Below are 22,778 nucleotides of genomic sequence, written 5' to 3' on the forward strand. Positions count from 1 at the left end.
TCTGAGTAGAAGGGAAAAAAACCCAAGCTATCGTGTGGGATGGCTACCGCAATATCTTATTCCACAAACGTGGCGCACACGGGGAGGTGAGAGTGTTACGGAATGACGGCCATGGAAGACGCTCTGTGTGTGTGTGTGTGTGTGTGTGTGTGTGTGTGTGTAGAGGACGTGCGCGCTAGACGGATTGCGTGGGCGAGCTAGGCGGGAGGGGAAGCACGCGGAAGCGTCAATATAGCGGCCCTCACCGCGGAGTCCAACAGCCAGTCGCAGCCATGCAGGTCGCCGCGCTGCTCATCTGTCTACTGCTGACCGCGCTGACGTCACAGGTTCAGGCGCAGCCCGAGCGCTGGGTAAGCTCCGTAACGTGTTTGTATTGAGAAAGCTGCATCAGCGAGGTGGTTCCGTAACTGTACTACTTAACCACGATATTTTTGCACTTTGCTGCTATCGAAAACACGCAGCGACGTGACAGTAAACAATCACATTAAGGATCGCATCGCATTGTCAATGCCTTCAGGTCAGTTGTGCGTATAATACCAACGCCGATTACGCGCTGACACAATGAGCGGACCAAATCGCACTCACTCAGAGGTGAAACAATATTTTGGTCGAAACTTCCTGGCACATTAAAATTGTGTTCCGGAACCGCCACTGATACTCGAAAGGTTGGGCTTTCGCGGGCCAGCACTCTACCAACTGGCCTGCGCAAGGAATGTAGCAGACGAGGTACTGGCGGAAGTACAGCCGAAAAGAAAGGGGTCGTGAGTCGTGTTTCTGTGTTTGTGTAGCTCATTGCCTGTGAAAGGCAAGTGTCTCGAGTTCTGTTCTCGATCCGGCACACAGTTTTAATCTGCCACGAAGTTTCATATCATAGCGCGCTCCAGTGGAAAGTGAAAGTTTCAATCTGGAATTTTGCGGTCGACTAATACGAGACGAACGGGGCAGCCGCGCGGTCAGAGACGCTTTGCCACATTTCGGCGCTCCCCCCGCCGGAGGCTCGAGCCTACCCTCGGGCGTGGGTGTCTATGTGTTGTTCTTAGCGGAAGTTAGATTAAGCAGTGTGTGAGCCTAGGGACCGATGACCTAAGCAGTTTGGTCCCATAGGAACTTACTACAAACTAATACAACATACAGACATCAGTCAGATACAGATGCAGTACTGAGCAACTGTCCTGCAAGCCTCGCTATTGATTGTTTATCTGCATCTACATAAGTAGTCGGCAAAGCACCTTACGTTGTTTGCCAGAGGGTACTTATAGTACCATCATCTGCTCCCCCCTTTCTTGTTCTATTCACCAAAGCCCGGGGAGAGAATGGATGTCGATAAACCGCCATCTAATTTCTCTAAATTTCTCGTCCTCGTCATTTCGTGAGAAGTATGTGAAAGAAAATAAGAAATCGCCAGACTCTTCTTGAAACGTACTCTGTCCACAACGTCTCTCTTGTAGCGTCTGGGGTTTGTTGAGCATCTCCGTAACGCTCTCGCACCGAGTAAACCGTCGCGTTACGAAACGCGTCGATCGTCGGTTTTCGGTTGTATCAGTAATATTTCACGCCATTTTAACCTGACTGTTAAAACCGCTCAAAACTACAAGCTTCTGAAATAATCAATTTTGGTTTCTTGTCTTAATTTCAAGATATAAAGAATCAGAGTGTTAGATTACATAGGCAGTTTAAAAGAAAACTTAGCCCGTCCACCTTTCACTGCTCTTCTGGAAGGGTGATAACGGGCTGAAAACAATAAAAAATCACCAGCATTCTCCAAGTGATTCTAATTTTTTCATTCTCTGCTCAAGAATCATCTTGTAATCGGAGATCGTACCACTATATGGGCATTACGAATACCCAGTGCTAAAGGGTGAAAAATGAGACTGGATACCTGTGTTGTGGATGTTAATTTGCCCGTTTCCAAGAGCTGCAAGCAAATAAAGGCATATTATGTAGACACAGGAGGCAGATAAGCTACTTTCCGTTTTTACTGAATACTACGAATTAATTGTTTTTTAAGCTTTTAATGTATTAATGTTGCCATAACTTCCTTCCTCTTTTATTATTTCATAGAAATGACAGACAAATCTTACATCTTTTAAAGCAAATGAAGCGTTGTACTTCATTGCTTCGTAATTTGGTAAAAATATTTCCAGACCAAAGCCGGTGCCATTCTGTAATACATCGGATGCCCATCGACGACAGCGAGAAGCTACCGAATATATCAGGTAGTGGAAGTCTTGCACAGTGCATGTACGCGTGTACGTTAAGCCAGCACACACGACAACACGACCATTATTGTCTCAGCAGTGCTGTACCAGTTCTTACGTCCTGTGTTTCTTGCTCGTTTCTGTCGACATTATTACTAAAATAGCACTGCTTACTGTCCTCGTTTTCTACAATAACGCAATATTTCAAACCAATATGAATTTCACGAATAAAACTTACTCCTCTTTTAGGAAAGATTTATTTAAAAACAAAAAATTTTAGCACTGCTAATGTGGGTAATTGATATTTCGGTTTTTTACTCGGTTATCAGTAAAAAATAGAAAAACACGTTATAGCCGAGACGAAACAAATACCGTTTATTTAGAACTAAAATACTAGTATGTGTTTTAACCGGTCGGTTTTCTCAACCCTGGCTCACCGTTACATCTTCTGTATCATATTAATGCTGATTGGTAAGTGCCCCAGACTGATGATCGGTCTCAAATGTGTTTTCCAAGGCACTTCTTTTGTGGATGAATGACGTTTCCTTAACATTCTACCAATTAATCTCAGACTGGCATCCGCTTCTCGAGCTGTTTGTTTTATATGGTCATCCACTTTAGGTCGCTCCGAATGGTTACTCCTACTTATTTTACGGTAGATACTGTCTCCATTGATTTGTCGCCAAAATTATAATTGTACAGTAGCGGATTTCTTTTACTACGTGTGCGGAGTATGTCACATTTATCCACGTCCTGCCCCTGCCCCACTCAAAATCCTCTGCACCTCTTCTCATATTGTTACCATCTTACACACAATCACATTATCGAAAACAGCCCCATGCAGCTTCAGACGCTGTCGATTAGTTCATTAACGTAAATACAGCGGCGTTATAACACTCCTTTCGCATACTCCAGAAATTACTTTCAGAATTCAAAATTTTTAGTAACATTTTTGGGAAACAGCGATCTTCGAAACAATATAAAATCAGTGAAAAGAACAGGCAGGATCGCGACGGTTATTTTATTAAAATGGGCGGTTTCGGCCTAGTCTTAGGCCATCTTCAGACAGCACCATCAGCTGCGTACAACACTCAGTTGTACTCAGTCACTGAAATTGATGAACAGCAATGGTTGAGTGCGCATTCTTTTTATTTGGCGAACAGGTACGGCACCATCCGTGCTCGCTCTTTTCTTTTCAGGTTGGTGATAGTGTGCCCAGGTTTCATGTAACAATTCAGTCCAGAAGCCCATTACTTTCGACCTGGAAACGACGCAAAAGTTCCTCACAGGTACCGATGCAACGATCTTTCAGTTCAGCAGTCAGCTCACGTGGCGCCACCGTTTCGCACGCTGTAATGAATCCAGCACCTCACAGACAAAATTATGTGCTAACCAGCACTAACATCCAAAACAGTGACTGATTAGTTTAAATTAGTTTACAGTTTTCCTTCACAACAGCTCTATTGTTTTAGTTCGTTACTATGCTGTGTCCCTAAACTAGCCACGAAACATCTTCCGCAGAAATTTCTACACCACTCGTACACTCGCTGCAGGGACACATATGAATCACAATACTGTACTTCCATCCTGCGATGTATTTCCACATTTTTAACAACTTCACTTCTCAACTAAGTATCTCAGATTGTTGTTACAAGCGGTGCAAGTCGACAAGGTGTTGGCCACCTTTGTACTGGCATAGTTTTCTTTTCTATGATACAGCAACAGGCTGCTAACTGCTCGTCATTTGTCGAAAAGCAAGGATAACTTCTGCCAGCTTCCAAACCAATGGTACGACATTTAGGAATTTTATGGCACTTTTAAGGACTTCATTTGAATCGCACTCGCAAATTGGTTGTTTCTTCTGACCTCAGAGGTCAGCCTATGATGATTTGGTTGGCGTCGCCCTTCAGCCACACTCACACGAAGCTATTTCTACCCACTGCACTCGATGATGATCCTATCTAAATTTTCCACGACGGAAACGAAGGCTAAACAGTATCACTAGAAAATTCCGTTATACCCTCCAGAATCGTACCGCGATCGCAACGGTATGTTCATGCCTATTTACAGATTGTGTTGTCCCTCATGTTGGTAGAAATACACAAGTTCTTGTTCCATTCTGCATAAATTTGCACTCGCAGATGGTGGTGTAGGTCTGCATATGGATCAGCCATATTTCTTTGTACTTCGCATGGGTATCGACAACTTAATTTTCCATTTCCGCCGACAACATAATAGTGTTTATGCGATGTTGCGACTGCACGAGGCGCTCCATGTCTGCAGGTCACTTAATTTTATCACAGGGTTGTGACTGTGACTTCTTTGATGTTGTCTGTACAATTAAGCACGGTAGCCGGACTAGGCTACGTAGAACGTAACGGAACTATAAGATGTGTCGTGGCAGTGAAATTTCCCGTATTCAGTCCCCCGTTTTTCGTAAGATATTTTTCTGCGAGTTTAATTGGCCCTCACCTCTTGAGATGCTGTATATATTTACGGGCATTTCAGGCATTTCATTATCGTGTTCCAACCCCCCGTAAGCAAATTCCTTGAGATAGATAAATAGTTAAACGTATATACAAATCTGGGTTAGGATTAGAATTACAACACGCTGTGGCGCATCTTTATCATGATGCAGCAGCCCCCACCACGGATGCTTTCGCCACTCTTCAGCAACGGTGGATTCTTCTTAAGAGAATAGCCTGTTACATAAATGTCAAAAATCAGTTGTACTGACATTTGAGAAACAACAAGTGGTAAAATGTCTACCACATGACGTCTTGTCGCCTTAAAGGAGTTCTCGGCTAACATCAACTCACTACGTCCAATCTCAAAGGTAACTAACGCTCGCGACCGTTACAGTGTGCATTCAAAGCAAACCTGATTTGCATCCACATAGAGACACTACTAACGCCACTCTTATGCAGCTGGAGTGAAATTTGGAGGAGGGGGAGATTAGTGTCTAACGTCCCGTCGACAACGAAGTTATTAGAGACGGGGAACATGCTCGGACTAGGGAAGGATGGGTAAGGAAAACGGTGGTGCTCTTTCAAAGGAAACTTCCCAGCATTTGCCTGAAGCGATTTATGGAAATCACGGAAAACGTAAATCAGAATGGTCGGACGTTGGTTTGAACCGTTGTCCTCCCGAATACGAGTCCACTGAGCCACCTCGCTCGGTCGTGAAATTTGAATAGACATAATCTTACAAATTTTTGTTTATGTCGCACAACTTCTTCTTGGTGTTGCGATTTTTTTCCGTCACTTTATTTTGCCTTATCACTCCCTACCTCAGTTTCCAGGGAATCTGCCCTTATGTTCATAAGCGCAATTGATTCATAATTGGCATCAACAATGGCTAATTGAAATCTGAGCAGTTTCCAATATCATCGTATATGGGACCTGCAACGTCCGAGAAATGGAGAAACGAAACTTTCATGATTGCAGCCGGGTAAGGTGTCCTAAAACTGATAGTCAAAACTTCCCAAAAAGATGATACCCCGTCTATCCATGAAAAAAACCACACCTGTCACAAATGTTCCTGCTGTTAGTTATGCTGCCATTGTTTAGAAACAGTCATCATTTCTTTCTCCATTAGAAACTTCACTTTCCAGACTGAAACACAGTTCTGGAACATTTGTATCATTTACGCAAGTATTGACTATATGCCAGAAATATTTTTGTGTGAGATACATAGAAAATAGTCCACTGTCACCTAATTTATTCATTACTGACACATTTGTTATTTGGGTATGATTGTTAATCAGTCAGTATGTTCCTTAAATACGAAACGCTCCATTCCAAAATACTGTATTATACAGATTCCATAAAGTGATGCACTGTCGCCTATGACCCAACCATCAGCCACACAGTAGTGTAGCGCGGGATGCCGCACCTACCATACGCCAGGAAAACAACTGCGGGAGACCGTACTCCAGCAGTAAACTCACTGCTGAAAGTGAAAAGCTGCCAAACAAAAAAGAGTAGCCCAGAAGCGGGAGAGCCAGAAAGGCATGCCAGTGACCAAAGCTGTGGCAAGTACACTAAATAGAAAGGAAACTGAAGAGATTGATTCTGATTCCGACACTTGTTTGGAGAGTGAATACAGCATGGATGAGGTCGTTCTATTTGCAGAATCCACACCAGATCCCATTGTAATGACTGATCCTGGAAACGTAGCTGGAAGATATTATATCTTGGCTAAATGAAGAGGAGGAAAGACGAATCCATACAGCTACACATGTCTGTGTCATACAAAATAGTACTGGAAAATGACCTAGAAGTTGTGGCTCTAGAGACTGTGGACAGGGACGACAGTTTTCGTATAGAAAGAGAAAGACATTTCTCTTATTATTGATGTGACAAGGAAAGTGCCAATTTCTCATGTTGCTAATGCGGTGGGAAATACGAGGGTTGTTCATTAAGTAATGCAGGACTTTTTTTTTTAAGCCATTAATATACATAGACAAACATTGTTGTTGGTGCTTCTCATTTGATGTTTGTTCTGTGCGCCGGTGAAGTTTCGAACCGTTCTGGTTGATGGCAGAGCTGTAGTAGAGCGTCAAAATGGGGTCTACATACGAGTCGCGTCACAAGCAGCTTGCCGTTCTGGAATTCTTGTGTGCAGAAAAAGAAATAGTGGTGAGCATCCATAAACGTTTGCGTGTAGCGTACGGCGATGCTGCAGTTGATAGGAGTAGAGCTGGGCGATGGGTAAAGAAAGTTACAGCCTGAGGAAATGCAGAAACAGAGCTCCATGATCAGCCACGCTCGAGACGTCCTGTCACAGCCACTGCTCCAAACATGCTGAATCGAGCGGATGCCTTTATTCGTGACGACCGGTGCATCACAGCTCGACATTCGGTTCTACAGTTGTCGGTCAGCATTGTAAGTGCGTCTGCAGTGATCGAGACTCTCGGATGGGTTCCACGAATGCTCACAGCGGACTACAAGATTCAAAGAAAGGCCATTTTATCTGAATTGTTGGAGCGTTTTGAGACTGATGGAGAGGCCTGTCTGTCACGGATCGTCACGGGGGACGAAAGCTGGGTGCACCGCTTTGAGCCGGAAGCAAAAAGGCAGTCCATGGAGTGGCATCATCCTCATTCATCACAAAAGAAGAAATTTAAAAAAAAACTCCTCTGCCGGAAAAGTCATGGTGACAATCTTCTGGGATTGTGATGGTGTCATTCCCGTGGATGTGATGCCAAGAGCGTCAACCATCAGTTCAGAAGCATACGTGAAGACTCTGAATAAACTCAAGAACTGTTTCCAACGTTTTCGATCGGACAAGAATCCAGCAGAAATCTTGCCCCAACACGATAATGCACGCCCACGCACAAGTCAGAGAACCTGGGAACACATCGCCAGATTGGGATGAACATCATTGCCTTGTCCACCCTACAGTCCAGACCCGGCACCTTCGGGCTTTCATCTCTTTGGGCCGCTTAAAGATTGTCTATGGGGAACACACTTTGAAGATGACGAGAGTGTCAGTTATGCTGTGAAAATATGGCTACACCTACAGGACAAGAGCTTTTACCAGCAGGGAATACTTGCTCTTCCACAACGTTGACGTACGGCCATAGAACGTGATGGAGACTACATAGAAAAACAGGACATGGACAAGACATGTTGATGTATATTGTCACCAAATTCTGACTCTTAACAATAAATATATTCTGAGAAAAAAAATATGGGGCATAAGTTATTGAACGGCCCTCGTATAAAACGAGAAATCTGCTTCGTGTTTCCTGGTTCTCTTCATGTTCATGAAAAATAATATAACAAGACGGTGACTCTCTTTCGTGTATCTCTCACTTTTTTATTATTAGCAGTATATTAAGTATAATTGTCAACAGGTCCTGCCCATTGTTGGTTGACCTTATAGCATTAAAAAAAGGAAAAACAAATAAACAAATTTCTGTAGTTCATTCTTAAGTACGCTTCAACCATAAATATCCCAGAAATATCACCCACAGAGAAATCTCACTTACACATACCTATCGTTTTGTGTGATTTATATATTTTGAGACCTCACCCTTCTGTTTCCAGTGTACACAACAATATATGTGTATCATACTTTGGGCCACTCGCATAATATTTAAGAATTGTAGTCCAAAAAAATGATATACAGTTTTATTTTTACTAATTTACATTTGTAATTAAAGACTGTGTAATATTAAAGTTGCTAATACGCTCTAACATTTACAATTTTTCCGTAACAGTTTTGTGTCACAGTTAGGTCACCTTACCCTACCACTAAGTATAACACCCTTCAAGGAAAGCTGCGCTGGCCGAGAAACCGAGGCACCTGGCTGTTTAACGGAGCGTCTGTGTTCGATTGATACATGCATTCTACAGTTTTTTTCATAAATATTTTTCTTCGTGTTGAAATTCGTGAGAATAGAAGGTTTTGAATTTCGGGGAGTGAGAGCTTACAAATTCAATTTACAAAGCATATCCTGAGAGCGCTTTAAAACCATACATTGCTGATAACAAGTTTTGTCTCATATTGGATTTCTGGATTGGACGAACTAATAGCGTCATACCGTGTTTATAGACGACTGCGGTTATACAACTTGCATGGTAAAAGTAATAACGACAAACTACACGCCCGTGTGGCAGGTATGTGATGTTTATTTTTTCTGAAAAGTTAAAACTCTATTTCGAGGCTTTCGCAGTTGAAATTCTGGAAACCCAGCAGGAACTGACAACCACGCAGTTTCAGTAACGATCCATAACATGATCAGCACAAACTTCTCAGGCGACAGGGTTACCGTATGCATGGTAAGTACCAAAGTTCGTTCCCCAAACAGAGTTTTTGTTAATTTTCGGACTGGTTTGATGTGACACGCCACGAATGCCTCCCTTGGGCCAACCTCTTCAACTCAGAATAGCCTAAGTCTTCAATTATTTGTTGGATGTATTCCATTCTATTTCTTTCGCTACAGTTTTTACCCTCTGCGACTTCTTCTATTACCATGGAAGTTATTTCTTTCTTCTTGTCAGTGTTTTCCACGTGTTCCTTTCTTGGACGATTTTGTGGAGAACTTCCTTATTCCTAATCTTAACGGTCTACCTAATTTTCAACATCCTTCTGTAGCACAACATCTCAAACGCTTCGATGCTCTTCCTGTCTGGTTGTCCCACAGTCCACGAATCACTACCACACAATGCTGTTCTCCAAAACGTATCTGCTTGGAAATTTCTTCCTCGGATTATGCCCTATGCTTGATACTAGCATACCTTTCTTGGCCAGAATGACCTCTTTGTCTCTGTTAGTCTGCTTTATATGTCCTCCTTGGTTCGTCCATCATGTGTTATTCTTCTTCCAAAATAGCAGAATTCCTTCCCCAACTAATTTGTGGTCCACAATTTCGATGTTAAGTTTATCGCTAATCTAATTTTTGCTTCTTAATATTTTCGTCTTCCTTCGATGTTCTCTCAGTCCAGACCCTGACCTCATCAAACTTTCCATTTCGTTCAACAGATTCTCTAATTTTTCCTTCGCTTGCACAGGACGGAAGTAGTGTCATCAGTGAGTCTTATCATTAATGTCTTTCTCACCTTGAGTTTCAGTCTTGCTCTTGAGTCTTTCTTTTATTTCCGTAATTCCTTCTCTGATATACAGAGCGTTCGGAAATTCCAGTTACTAACTTCTCGGACATGTAGAGGCGGGGTGAGTACGTAATATTTTGAATAGGAATTCATGTCCGGAAAAGTAACGTTTTCGTTCTACGGCAGTTTCAACTCAGATGTTTAACTCATACACTTCTGCTTGACGAAATGAATTAGGCGTCACACAGTAAAATTATTAGCTAACAATCCCAAACGAAACACAACGAAACATTCATTTAGCACTTAAGCAAATTTGTATGTGTTAACACTTAGCCATTAGGTGTTTACGTTATTCCAAAACAAAATAGAACCCAGCATACTGTACGTACAGAACGGTACTGATAAGTTACAACAGCAGTCCGATGCAGCAGCCGGAAATGTTGTTACAGGCATTGTACGTACGAAGCATATTCTGGTACACGCTCTGCATCCCACCAGATATCTCTTCAGTTTCCAGTGCGACGGGCAGAACCAGTGCCAGCAGGTCTTCCTCTGCATCTACTGGAGTCCCGCAATTTAAACTTATCACACGACCTCACAGGATGTAGTCTACAGGAGTTAAATCCGGCGGTCGCTGCGACCACGCGTTTGGACCACCTCAGCCTATCCATCTTTCACCAAATTATCTGGTAAGATTTCACCGAACCGCACGTGAGAAGTGAGGTGGTGCATCATGATGCTGAAACCACATTTGACGTCATCCTGTGTACCCTATTGCCTACCAGGACAAGCAACTCTGAGACTTTTCTCTTTCCCTCGGCAGACGTGGTCGCGTTACACATCGGAACTGAAACCGACGTAGAACGGAAACGGTTCATTTCTGGACATGAGTTCCCAGTCAAAATATTATGTACTCACTCCCCTCTACAAGTCCTAGAAGTTTGTAATGAAAATTTCCGAACACCCTGTATAGACTGAACAGTAGGAGCAAAAGCCTACATCCCTGTCTCACACCCTTTTTAATCCGACTCTTCGTTCTTGCTATTCTATTCTTATTCTTCTCTCCCGGTTCTTGCAAATATTGAATATTATCCGTCTCTCCTTGCATAGTTTAATCTTATTCTCTCAGAAGTTCGTATATCTTGCACCATTCTAGACTGTCGAACGCTTTTTCCAGACCGACAAAACCTATGAACGTGTCTCGATTTTTCATAAGTCTTGTTTCGATTATCAACAGCAACGTCAGAACAGCCTCTCTGGTATCGTTACCTTTCAGAAAGCTAAACTGATGATCATCTAACAGATTTTCAATTTTCTTTTTCATTCTCCTTCACATTCTTCCTGGATATATGAGCTGTTGGGCTGATCGTGCGAGAGTTTTCGCGCTTATCCGCCCTTGCTACCATAGTTTCTCAGAGAGTGTATTCATTATATATTATTGATGCCGTGAACATACCTCTTTCGAATGTTTATATGATTAGATCCAGCCAGATAGTGTTTTAGAAAAATGTGAGGGTTTGCAAAAGAGTGAGTAAAAGAGCTACTACAAAAGGCAAAGATTAAAATTTTAACTCTTCACTAATCGAAGTTGTTTGAGACATACATTTACCTACCTTGTTAAAACTCGTTATTGATTTATTTACCTTATTTAGCATTCTATTTCAGCCAATTTCGATACCTAGAAAACTACACATGAAAAAATAATTGCAGAAGGCACTCAGGAATCGAAAACATGACGTGAGCGGTCCACAGCCAGGTGGCTTGGCCGCTCGGCCAGCGACACTTGCGCTTAAAGGCGTTAACCGTTTTGGTGCATAACCATTTTTCTATTTTCTCGAAAAATATGCATTTGCCGACCCCATATATAATGACGACGACAGATATGCAGTTTTGTACTATCTATCGATATTGTCAATTCTGAGTCGATAGCGCGTCATGAACTTCAGAGGTGGTTTTATAAAAATCGGGCGGTAGTGAGCCAAAACATCTTAGAGTTCATTTGTTTAGGTGATTCACACGGGACCTACCAATCATGAGCTGAATCAGTTGGCCGTTTCTGAAACCTTCTTCCCCTTGTGAGACACTCATTGACCCGGAGAAGAAACCAAACAACAACACGGTTCATTTTGACCAAACTTTTGTAAAATGTTCTTAGCTTTACGTGACAAATACAAAATGATCCGATTTGCGGTATTAGCGTTTGATTTAGTTTATGGCGAACACAACACGTGAACACGGTTACAGCAAGCTCTCAAAGTGTGAATCGACAATCAACGACACGCAACTGGTGCCTTATATACTTCGCCGTTATCGACAAGAACATCTTTTAGTTCCTCATTTCTCCTCTCGGTGATACGCTTAGCGAAGAATTGTCTGCCTCTTAAACAACCATCGCAATGTTACACAAACACACCCGCACACTAACGCGCAGACACAATGTTGAGGATCTTTACCCCTTAGTAAAATATCAGTTTTTGTAAGGCTGCTGTTTTAGGATGTGCAACTTGGGCAGTATGTGGGATAAAACGAGATATACAGAGTAGTGACGAATGTCTAAAACCCAGGTAGCAGCCTACACGCTGCCACCTTTTCATCTACATCTATATCCACACCCTGAACCCACTGTGGAGAAGAAGGTATTTCTTATTGTTGTATTTATTACGGTTTCTTCCCGTTCCGCTCGGATGTGGAGCAAGGAAGAACGTTTCCTAACGTCTCTGTGAGTGCTGTAATCAATTCCAGTCTTGTCTTCACATTCTCCACAGCACGGATGGGCAACAGGCAGTCCGCGGGCCGGATCCATGCAGCGGAAGAAATTCGTGGCAGATCGAGGAGCTCACGTTGCACCGCGCCCGGACGCATTTTAGGATATTCGCCATTTTGTTGTTCGCATTTTACCAGTTTGGCATTGTTGTTGTTGTGGTTTTCAGTCCAGAGACTGGTTTGATGCAGCTCTCCATGCTACTCTATCCAGTGCAACCTTCTTCATCTCCCACTACCTTTGGCATAATCTTGGTGAAACATAAGCCCAGGATGGCTTGCCATGAAGGCCAACAAAACGGGATGTAGAATATTGTCGACGTACCGCTGTGCTGTAAGGGTGCCACAGATGACAACGAAAGCGGTCCTGCTACTACGAAATAAATGGCACCCCAGACCATCACGCCTGGCTATCTGGCCGTATGGAGGGTGACAGTCAGGTTGGTCTCCAGAAACGTCTTCGACCCGGAATTTCATTCACTGGAGCAGAATTGTCCTCAGTGATGAGATATGATGACCAGCGAAGACATGTCTGATGTCTGGAGACGCCCCGGACGGTGGTGGATACCAAGCTGACTGTCACCCACCATGCGGCCCAATAGCAAGGAGTGTTGGTCTGGGGTGCCATTTGTTTCATAGTAGCAGGACCCCTTTGGTTGTCATCCGCGGCGCCCTTACAGCACAGCGGTACCTCGACAGTATTCTGCACCCCGTTTTGTTGCTCTCCATGGCAAGCCATTCTGGGTTTACATTTCAGCAAGATAGTGCCCACCCACACCCTAACTTGCCCAGCGAGGTTGCCGGATCTCTCTCCATTTGAGAACGTTTGGAGCATTATGGGCAGGGCCCTTCAACCTGCTCGGGATTTTGACGATCTAACGCGCCAGTTGGACAGAATTTGACACTATATTTCTTAGGGGGGTATCCAGCAACTCTGTCAATCAATACCAACCCGAATAATTGCTTGCATGACTAGAGGGGGACCAAAGCGTTATTGATTTGCTCAATTTGTGAAGTTCTTAATCGTGAATAAATTATGCAGTTTTTCTGAAATTGTAACTATTTCTTTGTCTGTACTTGTACGTGAACACCACACCTATAGATTTTCGTCCCATTCGGGTGATTCCTTAGTGGTTTTATGTGTGTGTGTGCGTGTGTTTGTGTGTGTGTGTGTGTGTGTGTGTGTGTGTTGTGCGTGGCTTGGCGTGTGTGTGCGTTAGAGTGTATGTGAATGAGGCCTGCAGGTGACCAAAGGTTGCAGGAATGGTACGTAGATAGCTGTAGTAAATTCTTAGACTCCTCCTTGAAACATTTTATAAGCTTTCACAGAATGGGCTCAGATTCTTCAGCAGTTCCGTGGTGCTATCGCCTGAGTCACACAAACCTGTAACAGTTCGTGATTCTTTTCTTTGTTTACTTTCAGTATCCCCTATAGTCCTATCTAGAATGGATCCTTCATACTTGAGCAGATTCTAGAATGGATTGACAGAGTGTTTTGTAAACAATGTCTTTTGTAGACTGAAAGCATTGACCCACTAGCCTAGCAGTGATCCGAACTCTCCCACTTGCTTTACCTGCGACTGAGCGTGTATAATTATCTTGTTTCATATCCACAGAGTATTACACACAGATATTTGTCAAAGATTTCTTATTCCAAGTCACTGATATTGTAGTCATACGATACCATGTCTTTCTTCTTTCGTGAAGTCTACAACTTTATGTTTCTGTGCATTTAAACCAAGTTGCCGGTCTTTGGACCTCTTTGAATCTTATCAGCTTCTTTCAAGTAGTAATTCACTGTAGTCGTCCAGCTGTAGAATTCATGATCAAATAAATAAAAATTTCAGGATCCACAAAAGACTAACATTCCTTATGACGAAAAGACTTTTTCGGAAAACGTCGTAAAATCTGTTCTCCGTCTTACCACAAACTTTAAAAATAAAATATGTGTCCATTTTCTAGTTATCAACAAAAAATACTGGAGACTACGAATTTTGCTAGGCCGTTTAAAGTACGTAATGGATTTCGCAGCAGTATTTGCCAGCTAATGATAAATTTTTATTCATAGATATTAAAAAATGGTTGAAATGGCTCTGAGCACTATGGGACTTAACATCTGAGGTCATCAGTCTCCTAGACTTAGAACTACTTAAACCTAAGTAACCTAAGGACATCACATACAACCATGCCCGAGGCAGGATTCGAACCTGCGACCGTAGCGGTCGCGCGGTTCCAGAATGAAGCGCCTAGAACCGCTCGGCCACACACCGCTCGGTCACACCGGTCGGCCATAGATATTCAGTTTTACATATTATGTACAGGGTTTCCCATAAAGAATGCAATATTTAATTTAATAATAAAACACATACTTTATTTGAAAACCGCTAGTATTATTAAGTCAACAGTCAATACGGAACACAAAGACAGATTAAACATGAAACAGGCAAATATGTTCCACCCTGCTTCGTCTGCAGACATCCACAGAATTTTCGACTATACTAGAGCAAAGTTTCGCTTGAATTTGACCAATGACGTGTCTAATTTCTGCCTTGAGTCGAGGGATGGTTCGTGGATTGATCATATAAACAGAGATTTGACATGCTGTCAAACTCGGTGGCCAGTTCTGATCGCCATTGCGAGAGATGAGACGAGCAGGGAATCTTGTTCTCAACAACCCTGATGTCCAACGGTAGTGTGGTGTGCTTCCCCTCTCCGTGTGGAGCCACATGCGTTCCACATTCAGTTCTTGCAATTGTGGTCATAAAAACTGTGTTATCATATGCCTATAGCGATCAAAAGTCACAACTGGAGGCAGACTGTAATACCCACTACTCAAGGTATGTCAATTTTCGTTGCATTGTAACGAGCGGTTTCCAATGTATCCCTAAATAATATGAAGTCAGCACTTTTTTATGGCAACTAACACTCCCAGAAAACACTTGAGAGTCCAAATTTCATTTGTTCCCGGTTATCCGCTCATTGCAGGCTAGCATCCATACATATTATAGAAATGGATGTATGTATGTATGTTCCACATCTCCTCCTAAATGACAGGAGCGAATTCAACCAAACTTGGTACACGTATCTCTCACTGTCGTTCAACAATCGCTGTGGGGGTAAGAACCACCTGATGACTATAGTTCAATAGATATGACATCGTAAACAATGAGATGCGTGAAAAACTGCCGCATCATGCATGATGTTTAAATTTATTGCTCCTGTGATACAAAATCTATTCGTAATAAATTTCGCAGACAGTATCCACATATGCCGCTAAATCCACCTACAACATTACATCGTGTACCACACATAGTTCGGGAGATATGGCGTCATAAACTCTGAGATGCGTGAAAAACTGCGTCATCATGCGTAACGTTTTAATACATCTATTCCTTACTACGAAGGCATTCCTAGAGTCGAGTCAACTTAAGGAAATCCCTGACACCTGTCTGCACTTTTGACAGCTTTCAGGTGCGAAGAGCAAACAGCTGTAGGAGAAAACAAATCATAGAGATGGGAAGCAGCTTCGCCCTTTGGGCGGAAACTGTCTAATTTGGATACTGTGCTTATACATTTGTACGTTATGCATATTTCCTTCTACGACTGCTTCGTGATTTCAAAGGTGTTTTCACAAATACAAGGAAATGAATTTTTTTATATTACACTAAAAACACAGTTCATTTTTTTGTTTTCCTTGCTAATAGGTAATTGGAAAATGAATACCCTGGCAATGCCTGTTTTTCAGCTACTGTAACAATAAAACACCATGTATAAACATCCTCTTGGTTCAGATGGCACATCAAACTCTGTGTCCCCATATAAGTGTCTGGAGGTACCGGTTTTCAGGCCAGAGGAAGAGCGAGCTATTTCCAGCAGGATCACGCCATTAAAACAACGATTATTAAAAAATTACTCTTGTATGTGTTACCGTATTAAACATAATTGCCGGCCGAAGTGGCCGTGCGGTTAAAGGCGCTGCAGTCTATAACCGCAAGACCGCTACGATCGCAGGTTCGAATCCTGCCTCGGGCATGGATGTTTGTGATGTCCTTAGGTTAGTTAGGTTTAACTAGTTCTAAGTTCTAGGGGACTAATGACCTTAGCAGTTGAGTCCCGTAGTGCTCAGAGCTATTTAAACATAATTTGTGACAGGATTGAGGATTTCTTGGTGGGGAGGAGGCAGCTTGTGTGATTTCTGGTTTTCTCGGTGTAATTGATTAAAAGTGTGGTTCTGGATACACAGGCGAGTTGTTGTTTCGACGACCTACCAAGTCGTCATCTTCTGGTGCCGCCATTTTTGCTGTTACGTGCATTCGCTGCCTAGGCTCCAGCCACTATGATGGTAGTCCAACCAGCGAATGCACCTAACAGCAAAACTCACAGAACATGAAAATAAGTACTGGGCTGGTCGCCGAAATAATGTGCATAAAATGGAAAAAAACTCGGATGTGTACCTGCAAGCACACCATGTTATCTTGGAGGGAAAATCATCGACGGAAGTAAAAGTAACTTCAGACGTGTCCCAGAGGTGTGTGCTAGAAGGCTTGTTATTCAAAGTGATTACAATTTTGACAACTTGTTTTAAATCTCCATAAACGTAAAAGCGTTAGCTTTGGTAACATTCGACTCGTACAAACAACTGGGTGTAACAATTAGTAGGGATATAAAATGGAATGACCAAATAGGTTCGTTCGTAGGTAAGGTAGGTGGCAGACTTTGGTGCACTGGCGGAATACTATGGAAATGCAGTCGGCATACAACGGAGATTCATTATAAATCACTTGATCCCCCTTTTGGAATATTGCTCGCGTGTGTGGCATACATGCCAAATAGGACTAACAGAAGACAATGAACGCAAACATAGAAGGGTGACACGAATGGCTCAAAATGGTTCAAATGGCTCTGAGCACTATGGGACTTAACATCTAAGGTCATCAGTCCCCTAGACTTAGAACTACTTAAACCTAACTAACCCTAAGGACATCATACACATCCATGCCCGAGGCAGGATTCGAACCTGTGACCGTAGCAGTCACGCGGTTCCGGACTGAAGCGCCTAGAACCGCTCGGCCACAACGGCCCGCACACGATTGGCCCCAGGTTTGTTTGTACGTGAGAGTGACACAGATATGCTGAAATGGCACTCTTAAAGATAGATGTAAAGCATCCCGACAAAACCTACTTACAAAGTTCCAAGAACTGGCTCTAAATGTTGAGTCTAGGAATATGATCCAACCCCCTATGTATCACTCCAATAGCGATCATGAGGATAAGATTAGATTAATTACAGAGGCATTTAAACAACCATTCTTCCCACTCTCCACACGTGAATGGAACGGGATGAAACCCTAACATGTGGTACCATTCTAAGTACCCATTGTCATGCACTTCGCAGTGGTTTGTATTGCATATACGTAGATGCAGATGCACTGTAATGCTGAAGTCAAATTTCGGATTAAGCACAGCAACACTTAACTCTGAGATTAAGCACAGGGTACTACACTATGTTGCGAGCCAACCGCGTGAAATGGGGATCTTAACTTTCTATTTTAAGGTATTTGCTCTGGCTTCCTGGGACCAAAAATGTAACGTGATCCGCCATTTTATAGTGACAAATGAAATGACGTAGTTTCAGAGACTTTATTGTTCTCATACAGATATGATTTTATGTATATAGACTGAAGCAGTGAGTGAAAATTTGTACCAAGGCCGGAACTCTAACCTGGATCTCTTGCTTACTTTTTTTTTTTTTTAATCTCATTTTGTTCGCTTTCGTTCGTTGCATCTGCTCGGGGCGAACGTCGTAAGACATTCAGTTTTTTTATTGCAGAGGGCAACTAACCCTCTCACCGAACACGCTGAGCTACCGTGCCCGCAACCTTACTAGGCAGTTGTGTTAGCCACTAAACCACCCTGCCACAGCAGTTCACACAACTGCACTGATTACCCTCGCATGTCTTGCTCCTCCACCACTGCACTAAGGCATCTTAGTGGCTAACACGCTTGCCTGGTAAGTGGAAGAGCCAGGTTCGATTCACAATCCTGGTACAAATTTTCACTCACCACTTCAGTCTGTATACATAAAATCATATTTGTGTGAAACCTATAAAGTCTCTGAAACTGTGTCATTTCGTTTGTATAAGTACCTGTTCCGGGGTTGCGGGCTGGATACCCCTTTTACGTTCGATGCTGAGATGCTATTCCAGAACATGGAGGGCCTCCGCAATTCTGTTCGTGTGTAAGGGGGAGTTTAAAGTAGACTTGGGCACCAGTGAGAATTTGGATCGAGGAGAGAGTCAGGCCAGGGTAATCCGTGCAGTTGTGTGAATCGCTGTGCCAAGGCGGCTTAGTGCCTACCTAGTAAGCAGGAGACCCGGGTTCGATTCCTGACCTGGGTACAAATTTTCGCGGCCGCTTCGGTCTGTACACATAAAATTTTATGAATGCTCGTTCACTAAGCGTGCAGGTTAGTACTGAATTCTGACATGATTGTGAAACATTTAAGCCCTATGATTTAAACAGACTGAACCAAACAAAAGAAACTATCCGGAATGACCATGTAGTAACGAAGTTACTTCAGCATGCATTCTTAGGAAGACTATTTTTAAACATGTTTGGTATACACAGTGGTGACAAAAGTCACGGGATAGCGATATTCACGTACACAGAGGGCGGTAGTATGGCGTACAGAAGGCATAAAAAGGCAGTGCATTGGGGGAGATGTCATTTGTAGTCAGGTTATTCAAGTGAAAAGGTTTCCGATGTGATTATGGCCGGGAGACGGGAATTAACAGACTATGAACGCGGAATGGTAGTTGGAGCTAGACCCATGGGACATTCCGTTTCGGAAATGGTTAGGGATTTCAGTATTCCGAGACCCACAAAGACAAGAGTGTGCCGAAAATACCAATTTTCGGGTATTACCACTCACCATGGAAAACGCGGTGGCCGACAGCCTTCAGTTAACGACAGAGAGCTGAGACGTTTGCGTAGAATTTCAGTGCTAACAGACAACCAACACTGCTTGAAATAAATGAACAAATCAATAATTGACGTACGACGAACGTGTATGTTAAGACAGCGCGACGAAATTTGGCAACGGCAGCAGACGACGGACGCGAGTGTCTTTGCATAGAGCATGAAATCTCCTGCAGCGCTCGTGACCACATCGGTTGGAACCTAGATGACAGAAAAAAACGTAGCCTGGTCAGAAAAACCTAGATTTCAGTCGGTAAGAGCTAATGGTAGGGTTTGAGAGCGGTGCATACCCAATGAAGCCATGGACCCAAGTGGACAACAAGGCACTGTGGTTCAAATGGCTCTGAGCACTATGGGACTTAACTTCTGAGGTCATCAGTCCCTGGAACTTAGAACTACTTAAACCTAACTAACGTAAGGACATCAGACATATCCATGCCCGAGGCAGGATTCGAACCTGCGACTGCAGCAGTCGCGCAGTTCAAGACTGATGCGCCTAGAATCATCGAAATAAGTGTCCAAGGAATAGAAAAGCAACTGGAATCACTCAACAGAGGAAAGTCCACTGGACCTGACGGGATACCAATTCGATTCTACACAGAGTACGCGAAAGAACTTGCCCCCCTTCTAACAGCCGTGTACCGCAAGTCTCTAGAGGAACGGAGGGTTCCAAATGATTGGAAAAGAGCACAGATAGTCCCAGTCTTCAAGAAGGGTCGTCGAGCAGATGCGCAAAACTATAGACCTATATCTCTTACGTCGATCTCTTGTAGAATTTTAGAACATGTTTTTTGCTCGCGTATGATGTCATTTCTGGAAACCCAGAATCTACTATGTAGGAATCAACATGGATTCCGGAAACAGCGATCGTGTGAGACCCAACTCGCCTTATTTGTTCATGAGACCCAGAAAATATTAGATACAGGCTCCCAGGTAGATGCTATTTTTCTTGACTTCCGGAAGGCGTTCGATACAGTTCCGCACTGTCGCCTGATAAACAAAGTAAGAGCCTACGGAATATCAGACCAGCTGTGTGGCTGGATTGAAGAGTTTTTAGCAAACAGAACACAGCATGTTGTTATCAATGGAGAGACGTCTACAGACGTTAAAGTAACCTCTGGCGTGCCACAGGGGAGTGTTATGGGACCATTGCTTTTCACAATATATATAAATGACTTAGTAGATAGTGTCGGAAGTTCCATGCGGCTTTTCGCGGATGATGCTGTAGTATACAGAGAAGTTGCAGCATTAGAAAATTGTAGCGAAATGCAGGAAGATCTGCAGTGGATAGGCACTTGGTGCAGGGAGTGGCAACTGACCCTTAACATAGACAAATGTAATGTATTGCGAATACATAGAAAGAAGGATCCTTTATTGTATGATTATATGATAGCGGAACAAACACTGGTAGCAGTTACGTCTGTAAAATATCTGGGAGTATGCGTGCGGAACGATTTGAAGTGGAATGATCATATAAAATTAATTGTTGGTAAGGCGGGTACCAGGTTGAGATTCATTGGGAGAGTGCTTAGAAAATGTAGTCCATCAACAAAGGAGGTGGCTTACAAAACACTCGTTCGACCTATACTTGAGTATTGCTCATCAGTGTGGGATCCGTACCAGGTCGGGTTGACGGAAGAGATAGAGAAGATCCAAAGAAGAGCGGCGCGTTTCGTTACCGGGTTATTTGGTAACCGTGATAGCGTTACAGAGATGTTTAATAAACTCAAGTGGCAGACTCTGCAAGAGAGGCGCTCTGCATCGCGGTGTAACTTGCTCGCCAGGTTTCGAGAGGGTGCGTTTCTGGATGAGGTATTGAATATATTGCTTCCCCCTACTTATACCTCCCGAGGAGATCACGAATGTAAAATTAGAGAGATTAGAGCACGCACGGAGGCTTTCAGACAGTCGTTCTTCCCGCAAACCATACGCGACTGGAACAAGAAAGGGAGGTAATGACAGTGGCACGTAAAGTGCCCTCCGCCACACACCGTTGGGTGGCTTGCGGAGTATCAATGTAGATGTAGATGTAGATGAATCGCTAGGTCATACCAGCCGGCTTTTGGAGAACATTCTGGATAATTTGAGGGAATTAGTAGGCCACCCAGATCGCCCGACGTGAATCCCATCGAACATTTATGGGACATAATCGAGAGGTCAGTTTGTGCACGGATTGTGCACCAGCAACACTTTTGCAACTAAGGACGGCTTTAGAGGCAGCATGGCTAAGTATAGGAAACTTCCAGCAACTTGTTAAGTCCATGCCATGTCGAGCTGCTGCACTACACTGGACAAAATGAGATCTGACTCGATATTAGGAGGTATCCTCTGACTTTTATCACCTCAGTGTATAAAGGAATGGGATCCTGAATAATCTTAATGGTCTAGAGATTTCGCATTCAAGAATCCAGTTATTTAGTGACATCATTTAGCACTGAACAGGACATTACCATCACGACTCATTGTCTAGTTGTAAAAGCTATAGTGCCACACTTATGTATGAGGCAGGGGAATTAAGTGAATTTGTATGACGATCAGCACTGGTAAGCCTCACTGAAACATAAGGTTTATAATGTATTTAAGGATAGGTTTCTGCATCATGCACTACCTTTGGGTTGTCAGATCAACAGTGAAGCATAAGAGTGGGAAACTGCGACTATCGTTGACAGTGAAACTTGCAAGGATCCGCTTAATGGCGAAATGGCTGCCAACTAAATAACACTGATTGAAGACCACATGCTACTCTGCACATGGTGAGAAATACAATACTCACTCGCCATCGTGAGTATGATGAACTGAATTAGTGCTACACACATCAGATTTAATTATGTGATTTTAAATGGGGAGGATGGGTACAAGCCTAATGATGACTACATGGAGAATCTACACAAACAGATACAAGACCCTCTAATAAACCGAATTTTTGACACCAAGCTTCACTCGATGTAACAAATTTCACATGCCAAACGATATTTTAATATAAACATAGTCATTCCCTATGCCTGAAGGTGCCACAAGTTTAAACAGATCCTAACTCATAAAATCCAAGTCAGCCTAGAATTGCATCTCCACATTTCAGTAGAGCATCAATACTCACAAGCTCCTCTCAGCAGACTCTCCACTCACAATCTTTTTCTCCCTAGACTTGTTACAACCCTCAGCATCAGTCCTGTATGGAGAGCATGGCAAACTGACCAGTTGGCCACACCGACCATAAAGCATGAGATGTTAACCCAATTAGGGTTGGAAAAAACACAAGGATCTTTTTCCCTCTTCTTTCTGA

General features: G+C 43.1%; 1 long non-coding RNA gene across 1 annotated transcript in view; it reads left to right on the forward strand.

Moving 5' to 3' along the window:
• Window positions 1-267: 267 nt before the first annotated feature.
• Window positions 268-22,778, forward strand: part of LOC124596122 — a 32,508-nt gene continuing 9,997 nt past the window's right edge. Inside the window, exon 1 of the long non-coding RNA XR_006978282.1 lies at window positions 268-350. This is a non-coding gene — a long non-coding RNA (uncharacterized LOC124596122). The remainder of the gene's footprint in view (window positions 351-22,778) is intronic.

The sequence above is a fragment of the Schistocerca americana genome, chromosome 2 (assembly GCF_021461395.2).
Source record: "Schistocerca americana isolate TAMUIC-IGC-003095 chromosome 2, iqSchAmer2.1, whole genome shotgun sequence".
NCBI lineage: Eukaryota > Metazoa > Arthropoda > Insecta > Orthoptera > Acrididae > Schistocerca > Schistocerca americana.